The sequence below is a fragment of the Phyllobates terribilis genome, unplaced genomic scaffold (genome assembly GCF_046119375.1).
Source record: "Phyllobates terribilis strain yellow unplaced genomic scaffold, ASM4611937v1 Scaffold_209__1_contigs__length_3470805, whole genome shotgun sequence".
NCBI lineage: Eukaryota > Metazoa > Chordata > Amphibia > Anura > Dendrobatidae > Phyllobates > Phyllobates terribilis.
Window position 1 is genome coordinate 3,122,185 of NW_027362969.1, and position 13,008 is coordinate 3,135,192.

Sequence of the window (13,008 nt, forward strand, 5' to 3'; positions counted from 1 at the left end):
TTATGTAGCCTTCTCTTCCGCTTCAGGACTTGCTCACCAGGTTCTAGGGGACCAGCAGGGGCGTGTTGGTTGAAGAGTTTTTCTTGCCTTTCTCTCACCTGGGCCAGGCTCTTCTCCACACTCTCCTGTACCTTCTTGTACTGCAGTTGCCTTTCCGTATCCCAGTCCGCATCCGGGGAGGTGTCCTCAGGTATTAGGACTCCCATCTCCAGGTCTACGGGCAGCTTACCTGGTCTAGCTCGCATCAGGTAAGCCGGGGTGCAGTTGGTAGCATTCACCGGGATGTCATTGTATAAGTCTATCAGGTCTGGCAGTTTTTCTGGCCACAGGCTGCGTTCCTCCAGGGGCAACGTCTTCAGGAGATCAATGACTATATTGTTCATCTTCTCACACATCCCGTTAGTTTGGGGGTGGTAAGGCATTGTACGAATCTTCTTACAGCCATAGAGGTTGCAGAACTCCTGGAAGATTTCAGCCTCGAACGCTGGACCCTGGTCTGTCAGGACCTGTTCCGGATACCCGTGTGGACGGCAGAAATATTGCTGGAAGGCTCTGGCCGTTGTTTGGGCTGTCAAGTCCTTTACCGGGACCACCACTAGAAAACGGGAATAGTGGTCCACGATTGTCAGGGCATAGATGTATCCAGACCGGCTTGGAGCCAATTTGACGTGGTCCAGAGCTACCAGCTCAAGAGGCTGCGTGGTGACGATGGGCCTCAAGGGTGTCTTCTGGCTGGTGCGGTCTTTCCTCCTCAGGTGACAAGGGCCACAGTCTCTGCACCACTTTTCTACAGCTCCTCTCATGCCGACCCAAAAGAACCTTCCTTTTAGCAGGAACTCCAGTTTCTTCCAACCGACGTGCCCCGCTCTGTCATGGTAAGCCCCCAGGACCATAGCTGCATCTCGCCTTGGGACCACGACTTGCCAGGTCAGCTCGTGCGTCCGGTGGTTGACAATCCTTCTGCACAACTTGCCTTCGTAGAGGAACAGCTTGCTCTTCTCCTTCCACAGCTGCTTGGCTTCCTCTGGAGCATCCGGATCCATGCGGGCGTCTTCCTGGGTCAGCAGATCTTTCACCAGGCGGATGGCAGGGTCACTATCTTGGGTCTCGGCCCAGCTGTGGTGAGGTAGGGGATTTATCATCACGGTTGTCAGATCCTCCTCCTTCACACGGTGGGAGTATTGAGCGGCTCCATACCGGTGAAACGCGGGGAGTTCTACCTCCTCCAGCTCTTCTGGGTCTTCGTCACCTTCAGGTAAGTGAGGCATTCTCGATAGGGCGTCAGCATTGGCATTGGTTTTGCAGGCCCGGTACTTGATCACGAAGTCATAGTTGGAGAGACGGGCCATCCACCGCTGTTCTAGGGCACCCAGTCTTGCATTGTCCAGGTGTGTCAACGGGTTGTTGTCCGTGTACACGGTGAACTTTGCGGAGGCCAGGTAATGCTTGAAGCGTTCCGTCACGGCCCACACCACCGCCAAGAATTCTAGCTTGAAGGAGCTGTAATTCTCTGGGTTCCTCTCGGTGGGCCTCAGCTTCCGGCTGGCGTATGCGATCACCCGTTCTCTGCCCTGTTGGTTTTGGGACAGTACAGCTCCCAGTCCCACATTACTGGCGTCCGTGTGGAGAATAAAAGGCTGGCCATAATCAGGGTAGGCCAGGATCTCATCCCCCGTGAGGGCCATCTTCAACCGGCGGAAGGACTCCTCTTCCGGTTTATCCCACTTGAAGGGTGGATTTTGACTTCTGGATTAGACTGTCCGATTAGGAGGTCCTGCATAGGAGCTGCCATCTTAGTGGACCCGGGGATGAACCTTCGGTAGTAGCCTACCAACCCGAGAAACTGTCTCACCTCCTTGATGTTCGAGGGGCTTGGCCAGTTCTTGATTGTCGTGACCTTGTCAGGGTCGGGGGCTACTCCTTCCGCACTTACCACGTGCCCTAGGTACTGGACCTTTGGTTTCAGCAGGTGACACTTCGATGGTTTCACCTTCAGGCCGTAGCCTGCCAGGGCTTCGAACACCTCGGCCAGGTGCTTTAGATGGTCCTCGAAAGTTTTCGAATAGACGATCAAGTCGTCCAGGTAAAGGAGGACCGTCTCGAAGTTTCGGTGCCCTAGACAGCATTCCATCAGCCGCTGGAAGGTCCCTGGTGCGTTGCAGAGCCCGAAAGGCATACAGTTGAACTCACTCAGTCCCATCGGGGTGGTGAAGGCGGTCTTCTCCTTGTCAGCCTCTGCCACAGGAACCTGCCAGTACCCGCTAGTAAGGTCCAAAGTAGAAAAGAAGTTAGCTGATTTTAGTGCGGCTAAAGAATCCTCTATTGTAGGCATCGGATATGCGTCTTTGTGGGTGATACGGTTGATTTGTCTATAGTCGACGCACATTCTCATGGTGCCGTCTTTCTTTTTGACCAGAACCAAGGGGGCTGCCCAGGGGCTACAGCTGTCTCTAATGACCCCAGCTTCTTTCATCTCTCTTAGCATGCCCTTTGCGTTCTGGTAGTGTGCAGGGGGTACAGGCCTGTGTCTCTCTTTTATTGGTGGGTGGCTCCCTGTGGGGATGTGGTGTTCTATCCCCTTTACTCTGCCGAAGTCCAGCGGGTGCTTACTAAAGACTCTCTCGTACTCCTGTACCACCCGGTAGACTCCTTGTTTTTGGTGCAGGGGAGTGGAGTCAGCACCCACATGGAGTTTCTGGCACCAGTCCTCCTTTTGTTTCTGGGAGCCATTACCCTCCGCCTGTGGAGATGGAGGCAAGGGTTCCACGGCCCTGATAGCTTTGTGTTCGACGACAAACAGTTTGGCGAGTGTAGCGTACCTGGGTAAGTGTACTTCCCTCTCCCCAATGTTGAGGATGCGGATGGGCACCCTCCCATGACGGACATCAACCACCCCCCGGGCTGTCAAAATGGTGGGCCTGCTGTCTGAGTACACGGGTTCTACCATGGCTTGGTAGTCTCTACCTCTCAACCCAATTGCAGTCCGACACCAGATCATCATTTCACTTTTGGGAGGCATGGAAATGGGGAATGGGTCACTCATTCTTACGCTACCGATCTCACCACCAGACAGTTCTACCTGCTGCCGTCTCATCAGGGCTTTTATTTCCTTGTTGAGGACTCTCTGTTGGCTGGAACTAGCATTCACCGCGACCTGTTGTAAGATCACAATTACCTCTGAAAGACAATTTTCAATTCCGTTAGTACCCACAGTTATTTTAGGGTGACTTTCACGACGGTCAATGTCCACAATAATCACTCCCTGTGCCGGTAGTTCAACTTTACCAATTTTAATGGTCATCTCCTTGAACCCCATCTGCGGCACGGGTAAGCCATTACTGGCGATGATGCTCAAGTTACTGTCTGGATACCGTGTGATATCAGCATCAGTCCAATACTGCTTAAAAAGTACATAAGGGATAGTGGTTACTTGTGACCCAGTATCCAGCAAGGCGCTCATGGGGATACCGTCCAGCACCACGGGTAAAACCGGGCACCCCCCAACGTACTTATTACGCCAATTGTAAGGGCCTGGTGATCTTATGTCTGGGGGTTGGCCCTCTGCCCCAGGTTGGACCCGTTTAAATTACAGTACCTGGAAATGTGTCCGGGCTGATTGCATCGACGGCAAATGGGCTGTCCATCCTCTGCGTAGCGGTCTGTGGGCCTCCCTCGGAATGACGGGATCCTCCTCTGTCGACGCCATGGGACATCCTCCGGACTTGAAGCCAGCTCGATGGGTCTTGACGGGTCCACTTGCAACGCCTGGACGGTCCTGGTCAACGCCGCGACGCTCCTGGACTTGGTGGTGCAGGTCTTTCGACGGGGCTTGGTTCAGGGCCTGTGTATCAGCCCCCACGGGATCCATAGAGGAGGGCGCCGCCTCCTGGTGGTTGGTGAGAGCAGGGCGCCGGGGGTTTATAGCGCCACTGGTTGCAGATTCACGGAGCACCCTTATGGCCCTGTCCTTAAATTGGGCAAAGGTCAAGTCGGGGTTCTGAAAGAACATGAGGCTCAGTTGGGCCCTGTGGGCGCTAGACAGCAGACCTTCTATGAATTGTTGTGTTAGCAGCTTATCCGTTTCCTGCACACTGCCAGGGTCAGTTTGTTGAATAGCCCTCAAGGCTTCCTGCAGATTTAGGGCATAGTCTCTGATGCTGTCCTGTGCCCGCTGCTTACATCCATAGAACCTCATTTTAATTTCAGCGGAGGTACGTGTGTCAAAGGTACCCCGCAGCCGGGACAGAATACCCTTCACAGTCCTTTTCTCCTCAGTGGGCCATGATTTTACCTCCCTTTGGGCTGCGCCAGTTAACTGCCCTGTTAGTATGCTGACCTTCTGTTCCTCTGTCAGGGGGTAAACCTGGAAAAAACTGTATAGCCTTTCCTTGAAGTCAGTTAGGGCATGGGGCTCCCCTGAATATTTGGGCAGCCAGGCCGCTCCAGGGATGTAGGGCAGGGAATAGGGCATCACCGCTGCTGCAGCTGCGTTGGTGGTAGTGGGCGCCTCTGTGTCCGACATCTTCCTCCCCCCTAGTCAAGAGTGGCCTACCTTCCGACGATCCTCTTCTGTAGGCCGCGGCTCCGCTGCTGCTGCTATGGACGAGGACCTGGCGTCGCGTCCTGATGACGTCAGCGTCGCTCTCTCTCCCTTCCAGGACCTTGCGCAGCGTCGGTGCGTGGGGCGGAGCTTCGGATCTCGGGCAGTTTTGACGTCCACGCCCCTCTTCTTCCCGCGCGGCGTCCTGAAGATGGCGTCCGATGGCGGGAAACAGCTGCGGATGGCGGGAAGACGGCAGAAGACGGCAGGAAACGGTCCAAGATGGCGTCTGATGGCGGGAATCGGCTCCGGATGGCGGGAAACGACACCGGACGGCGGGAAACTTCGCCACAGGTAAGTTACAAAAGTCTTTTTCAGGCACGCAGTACCCGGTGGTTGCGGGCACGAAATCCTGCCGACTACGCCAAAGCTGACTCGCCCCCTGGGCTGTGGGGCACTCGGATCCGGGCAATAGGGGGGACGATGGGAGTAGTAGTGGCGACCCGGTTCCATGGCTCAGGGTGGTCAGGCCAATGGTAGTCTGCTACGTTCTGCTGATAATGTCCGACTACGCCACCCGTGGATTGCGGTTATTAGGAACCGCCGCTGCATGCAGACCGCTGGGGCTGATGAGGTGTGCAGCTAGGGTAGTGTGACTCCCCACGGGAAGAGTGCGTCCCCAGGGCAGTATAATGGATGGTGGGAGTGATGGTAGTGAGGGTCCCAGTGCTGATAGTGCTGGAGAAGCAAGGAGCACACAGACAACAGGTTGCAGTCCAGGGTCTTTACTAGAACAGGTAAATTGACCCATAAGCAGTCCCAGCTAGGAGGGGGACCTGGATGTCTGAGAGCAACGGGGAAATTGGCCCTGGTCAGGGTGAGGGTGTAGGCCTACCGTGCTTTCTGCGCTCCTTCTGGCTATCTCCTCCTGATAGGGTAACAGCCCACATTTCCGAGCTTTCCGTGTATTCTCGCCTGTATGGCCTGCGACGTGGGTTCCTTTCTGCTCCCAGCCTTGTACGGCTTTACTGGTCCCTTCGGTTGTGGCAGGGCCTCCAGGCTTCTTAGGCCAAGGAATATACAGTTCCTTGCGGACTGGTTCTCTGCTGGGGGATGTGGAATCCTTCCAGCCTCAGACACCAAAGTCTGGTAAGGTCAGTCTCTGATTTGCCAAGACAGGCTCTCTTCGCCTCTCGTCTCTGGCTGGTGGCTCTCCTACTGCCACACTTCCTCTTAGGTGCAATCAACTTTCTGTCCCTGCTCCACTCTGGGACACGTCTCAGTGCTGAGACAGGCCATCCAGTTCTTTCTAACCCTGCCCCCTTCACCAGCTTTTATAGGGGCAGCCTGCTCCCCCTACTGGCCTGAGACAGGAGGTACTGCATGCTAATGTTCCCCTGACTAGAGAACCTCCCCCTTGCTCTCAGACACAGCTTTATTACATTTTGTGGCATCCAGGCCAGGGTGACACATCAGTAACCCCTCCCTTCTTCTCCATTCTTCTTCCTCATTCACCATCTTCAGCCATGTTAGAAGCTTATGTGCTTCCAGCCCGTTTCTAAAAAAGTCTTTTTACCTGCTGTACATTTGCACATCATCGAGTATTCTGCTAGAAAATAAATCTTCTTCTGAATCTTCAACAATGTGCTTCTTGCAGTCGAGTTAAACTATCTGAAGACATCACTATGTGTGAGTACGGTAAAGAGACAGCCTAGAAACGGTGTCTCACAGCGCCCTATGCTTGCAGCTTAGTCATGGAGTCAGAATAGTGTGAGTTCAGTGAGAGTTAGTGAAGTGCATAGTGAAGGTCAAGTTCAGGTGCGGTGGGCTGCTAGGGGCAGCATGTGTCACTTGTTCCAGGCAGTGGGAGGCATTACTGGGATCCAGAGCAGTCGCTCCAGTCAGGTCCAGAGCCTAAGGTCTGGCATAGGAGCTGCCGGACACTTTGTGTGCTCTGAAGTACAAAGGAAGATGGACAGGGACCTGCATAGATGGAAGTTGAAGGCCAGTCCCGGGTGCACTGCAGAGGTGGACGAGAAATACAGGATGAGCTAGCAACAGGGCTGAAGAGGAGTTATGCTAAGAAGGAGGATAATGTGAATTGCTGTGCCTTATCCCATCTGTACCCACCTGATGAACTTGAACTGTCAAGTATATGTTTGACTGTTACAAAGAACTTTGTGTCCCCTAAATTGTGTGCGGCGGCTTCTGAGGACAGAAGCCTGAAGGCAGTGGAGGCCTGCGGCCTACAAGAGAGTGTGCTGCACCCCACACCCTAGAGCACACTGGGACTGGGACACCCATTGTCTGTAAAGTGCCAGAGCGAAATCAGACCGACGTTCAGTCACGACTACGGCTCTGTGCCACTTTACAAGATGAGTGATAAGGGAACTTCTCGATCAGAAGAGAAGAGGAAATAATGGTCGCTGCCCAAACTGTGACAAGAACAGGACCACAATGCAACAAGAACTGTCTCACAATGCTCTTGGAACTTTCCCATAATGCATTGCAAATTGAAACTAGAGCAAATACATTAAATCACTAGCAGACAGTGCAGTTATCAAACAATAAAAAAGAGACAGGATTCAAATGCAAGCAACATAATGTCAGAACTGATATACACATAAAGTGACTAGATTCCCTGGATAGCTAAATTCGCAGATGAGGCCAGAACACGGGCTGCCCAGCACTATTTAAGTGCACCCCATGAAGATAGACACTCTAATTTACAAGGCCATAACATATAGGTGCATCTCACAAAATTAGAATATCATCAAAAAGTTAATTTATTTCAGTTCTTCAATGCAAAAAGTGAACCTCATATATTATATAGAGTCATTACAAACACAGTAATCTATTTCTAGTGTTTATTTCTGTTAATGTTGATGATTATGGCTTACAGCCAATGAAAACACAAAAGTCATTAACTCAGTAAATTAAAATAATTAACAAAAAACACCTGCAAAGACTTCCTAAGCATTTAAAAAGGCCCCTTAGTCTGTTTCAGTAGGCTCCACAATCATGGTGAAGACTGCTGACTTGACAGATGTCCAGAAGGCAGTCATTGACACACTCCACAAGGTCCCAGAGTTCCAATTTCCATTTGAAATCAAGGTCCCAGAGTCTGGAAGAAGAGTGGAGAGGCCACAATCCAAGCTGCTTGAGGTCTAGTGTGAAGTTTCCACAATCAGTGATGGTTTGGGGAGCCGTGTCATCTGCTGGTCTAGATCCACTGTGTTTTTTCAACACTAAAGTCAGCGCAGCCGTCTACCAGGAAATTTTAGAGCACTTCATGCTTCCCTCCGCCACAGTATCATAGCTACCAGGGGGGCAAAGGGGGCGGTGGCCCCGGGCCCCTCGCTCTTAGGGGGCCCATCCAGGTCTACGCCAGTGTAACTGTATCTGGCATGCCCCTGGTGCCAGCATCGGGCCCCACCGCCCGTCACCGCCGCAAGTTTACTGATGAGAGGGAGCGCGGATCTCTCTCCCATTAGTCCCTTCTGTGACTGACGTCTCTGACATCATCACTTGGTGCCCGGCCCGCTGTGCTGAAGATGTGTGCGGCTGGGTGCTCTGAGCAGTGAGGGAACCAGGAGGAGAGATGAGTACTGTTTATTTATTTTTTGCCGGGAGGGGGGCGGCATTATATTACAGACTCTGCCTATGGGAAGGGGGAGGTGCATTATACTACAGACTCTGCCTATGGGGGAGCATTATCCTAAAGACTCTGCCCACAGAGAGGGGGGGGCATTATACTAAAGACTCTGCCTATGGGGAGGGGGGGCATTATACTACAGACTGTCTATGGGGAGGGGGGAGCATTATACTAAAGACTCTGTCTACGGGGGGGCATTATACTACAGACTCTGCCTATGGGGGGCATTATACTACAGACTCTGTTTATGAGCAGGGGAGAGCAGTATACTACAGACTCTGCCTATGGGGGGGACATTGTACTACAGACTCTGCCTATAAGAGGGGGAGCATTAATCTACAGACTCTGCCTATGGGGGGTGCATTTTACTACAGACTCTGCCTATAGGTGGGGCATTATACTACAGACGCTGCCTATGAGATGGGGGGGCATTATACTACAGACTCTGCCTATGAGGAGGGGGGGCACATTATACTACAGACTCTGCCTATGAGATGGGGGGGCATTATACTACAGATTCTGCCTATGAGGAGGGGGGGCATTATACTACAGACTCTGCCTATGAGAAGGGGGGGAGCATTATACTACAGATTTTGCCTATGGGTGGGAGCATTATACTACAGACTCTGTCAATGGGGGAGCATTTTACTACAGACTCTGCCTATGGGGGCACATTATACTATACGAAGGACTATGGGGAGTGCATTATACTATATTGAGGATTATCTGGTGCATTATACTATATGTAGGCTATTTATACAGTGTGGGAGATAATGTGGGTTCTTTGAACAGTGTGGGGGCAATCATACAGTGTGGGAGATAATGTGGGGTCTTTGTATAGTGTGGAGGCCATCATACAGTGTTGGAGCCATCAGCTTGGGGGCTACTAAGGGGTCAGTATACTTTGTGGGGGTACTATACAGTGAGGGGGAATTATATCGTGAATAGGAGAACATCATACTGGTTAGAGCGGAGCTCTACATGGGGGGAGACTCAGGACATTATTAAATCTTAGGTGGGCACTTATTGTTATAGGGGAACTCAGGTTATCGTGACTGTCGAAGGGGCACTATTACTTTCTAGGGGGCACAATGTGGGCTGGGCACTGTTTTCTAGGACACTTGCACACGGCATTACTTTATTTTAGAGGTTTGTTTTACCATCTAGAGGGCACACAGTAGGTGCAGTAATAGGGACACATTTTGCAGCAGAGGCTCAGTATTGGGGTATCAGCAGGACGAGAAGTTTGTGCAGGTTGGGGATAGATCTGGTCAGTGCCTGAAATGTAAGGAGTCAAATGTGTCTTTGTTGTGATCTCTGCATACCTGAGACTCTGAGTCCTGGCTGGAGAAGTTGTCGTGTCGGTCTGGGCCAGATGGAAAACACGGGAAAAGTGAACAATTTAATCAGAAAGAACGTCAGCTGTAAGGTACTATATATAACTGAGCTGTGATCTCTTATATGTTCTGCAGGACTGGCATCAATCAATATATGTCACCATATGGCGGTAATATCAGTGCTGGTCTTTGTATAGAGATTATTTTTAGTAACAGCGCGGTCATCTGCTGAGGTTTTCCTACATCCACTATCTGGGTGCGCCACTATAGTTGTAATCAGGGTTACCTGGTTAGAGGCCCACTCAGAAGTTTCGGCCCCCTGAACCAAAACCTTAGCTACGCCAAGCTTTTTGGAGATGGAAATTTCATTTTCCAGCAGGACTTGGCCCCTGTCCACACTGACAAAAGTACTAATACCTGGTTTAAACACAACAGTATCACTGTGCTTGATTGGCAGCAAACTGGCCTGACCTTAACCCCATAAAGAATCTATGGGGTATTGTCAAGAGGAAAATGAGAGACACCAGACCCAACAATGCAGACGAGCTGAAGGCTTCTATCAAAGCCACCTGGGCTTCCATAACCCCTCAGCAGTGTCACAGGCTGATCCCTCCATGCCACATTGCCGCATTGATGCAGTAATTGATGTAAAAGGATCCCCGACCAAGTATTGAGGGCATTTATTGAACATACTTTTCAGTAGGATAACATTTTGGATTTTAAAAACATTTTTCAAGCTGTTGTTATAAGGTATTCTAATTAATTGAAATAATGACTTTTGAGTTTTCATTGGCTGTAAGCCATAATCATCAACATTAACAGAAATAAACACTTGAAATAGATCACTCTGTGTGTAATGGCTCTATATAATATATGAGTTTCACTTTTTGTATTGAAGAACTGAAATAAATTAACTTTTCTGGTGATATTCTAATTTTGTGAGATGCACCTGTAGATGGGCTTGGCTGCACCCTGAATAAAAATAGCATGTAAAAAATATATATGATATATATGAGGTATTGGTCGATATTTTGGCCAAAATATACAAGCTCGCAACCTGCTCAAGGGTCCTCATACTTGCGAGTCCCTACACTAACATTAAAAGCAAAGTCACAAAAACAAGGAATTAAAGTTCCCACCAAAATTCAAGAATTAACACCGCAAATACAGCAACAATAATTACAAGGATGCAGCAAACCCATATAATGAAGAAGTCAGCAACACAGGTGCAAAATATTGATGAGACAACCACTCACAACCTACCAATTCATGGAGGGGGTGATTGCTTAGTATTAAAACTGCACACAAATAAGCCTTGTATAGGGCACTGGTCACACATAGGTAGTGCACAATGTCTGGCTTACAGCCTATTAGTGAAGCCCAAACTATTAGATTAGGCAGGCTGCCCAGCACTTTTTAAGTGCACCCCATGAAGACAGACACCCTAGTTTACAAGGCCAACATTGATGGGTCTGGCTGCACCCTGAATAAAAATAACGTGCAAAAAATATATATGATATATATGAGGTATTAGTAAATATTTTGGCCAAAATACACAAGCTCGCAACCCACGTCAAGGGTCCTCATACTTGCGAGTCCCTACACTAACATTAAAAGCAAAGACAAATTTAAATTCCCACCAAAATTCAAGAATTAACACAGGATAAAAGGGCAACAGTGTTTACCTGCCTAGGTCTCAGTACTAATCATACCATATAATAACGATGACAGCAACACAGGTGCAAAATACTGATGTGACAACCACTCACATATTACCAATTAATGGAGGGGGGTGATTACATAGTATTAAAACTGCACACAAAATTATATGGGATTGCTACATCCTAATAGTGCATTAGTTCTGAGATCTGGGCAGGTAAATGCTATATTAATAATTGATTTTTTGGGGAAAGTTAAATTCTCTTTTGTTGGCTTTACTTTTAATCTAACTGAAATACACATAAGCTTTTTTCCTAAACATTAGGATCTGTTTAGAGCCATCAGCTCAAAAAGGCTTCCTCGGACAGACTTGGCATAAGCAGGTCAAAAGGAACCCTGACTTTTACCATTACACCCCTGTACTGGAATGGAGACTTACTACATGCTCAGGGTTGCATCTACAGAGTAGCTGCTGGCCAGAGGAGCGAGCTTGAGGCTATAACTCTAACTACAGCTTTTTTATTACCAAATGATGGGTTCTGTCTAAGGCCGTTGGCTCAAACAGGCTTCCTTGGACAGACTTGGCGCAAAACACACCATTTCTGATGGTTCCAAATGAACCCTGGGCTTCACCCTTGAACCTCAATACAGGGACAGTTTCATAGTTTTAAGGTTGAAAGACACAAGTCCATCAAGTTCAACCTTAAAGCTAATGTGTTGATCCAGAGGAAGGCAAAAACCCCATGAGGCAGATGCTAATTGATCCATATTAGGGGAAAAATTCCTTCCCGACTCCACATATGGCAATCAGACTAGGTCCCTGGATCAACGTCCCATAACAAAATCTAGTACGGATAACCTGCAATTTTATATTATTCAAGAAAGGCACACACATGCCCTCCTTGAATTTTTTTTAGAAAATTAAGTATTTCAAGTTCATGTGGTAGAGAGTTCCATAACCTCATTGCTCACACAATAAAAATTTGCCAACTAACTTCCTTTAGACAAAGTGAATTAGGATCTTTATGCTAGAGTAATTGAATTAACTCTAACTGAAATAGATTAATGTTTTTTTCCTAAATGTTGAAATTTGTTTAAATCCATCAGCTCAAAAAGGCTTTCTCGGACAGACTTGGCGCAAGCTACTCCATTCTGCAGATCCCAAGGGAACCCTGGCCTTTACCATTGCACGCCTGTACATGGATAGATACTTACCATAGGCCCAGGACTGCATCTACAGAGTAGCTGCTGGCCGGAGGAGCGAGCTTGAGGCTATAGTGGTTGATTGAACTCTAACTAAAGCTTTTTTTCCTAAATAATGGGATCTGTTTAAGGCTGTTGGCTCAAACAGACTTCCTCGGACAGACTTGGCGCAAGCTACTCCATTCTGCAGATTCCAAGGGAACCCTCTTTTTTACCATTACACCCCTGTACAGGGATAGATACTTACCATAGGCCCAGGGTTGCATCTACAGAGTAGCTGCTGGCCGGAGGAGTGCGCTTGAGGCTTGAGTAGTTGAATCAATCCTAACTAAAGAAAAACCTATCTAATGACACTTTCTTGTTAGGACCTGTCTGAGGCCTATGGCTCATAAAAGCTTCTTTGGAAAGACTTGGCAAAAGCCAGTCTATCCTACAGGTTCCAAAGGAACTCTAGCCTTCACTCTTACAACCCTGTACAGTGATAAAGACTTATTACAGGGCCTTGATTGCATCTACATAGTAGATGCTGACTGGAGGGGCAAACTTAAGGCTAGAATGGTTCAGCCAACCCTAACTATTGCTACTTTCTTAAATGTTAAGATATTTCTGAGGAC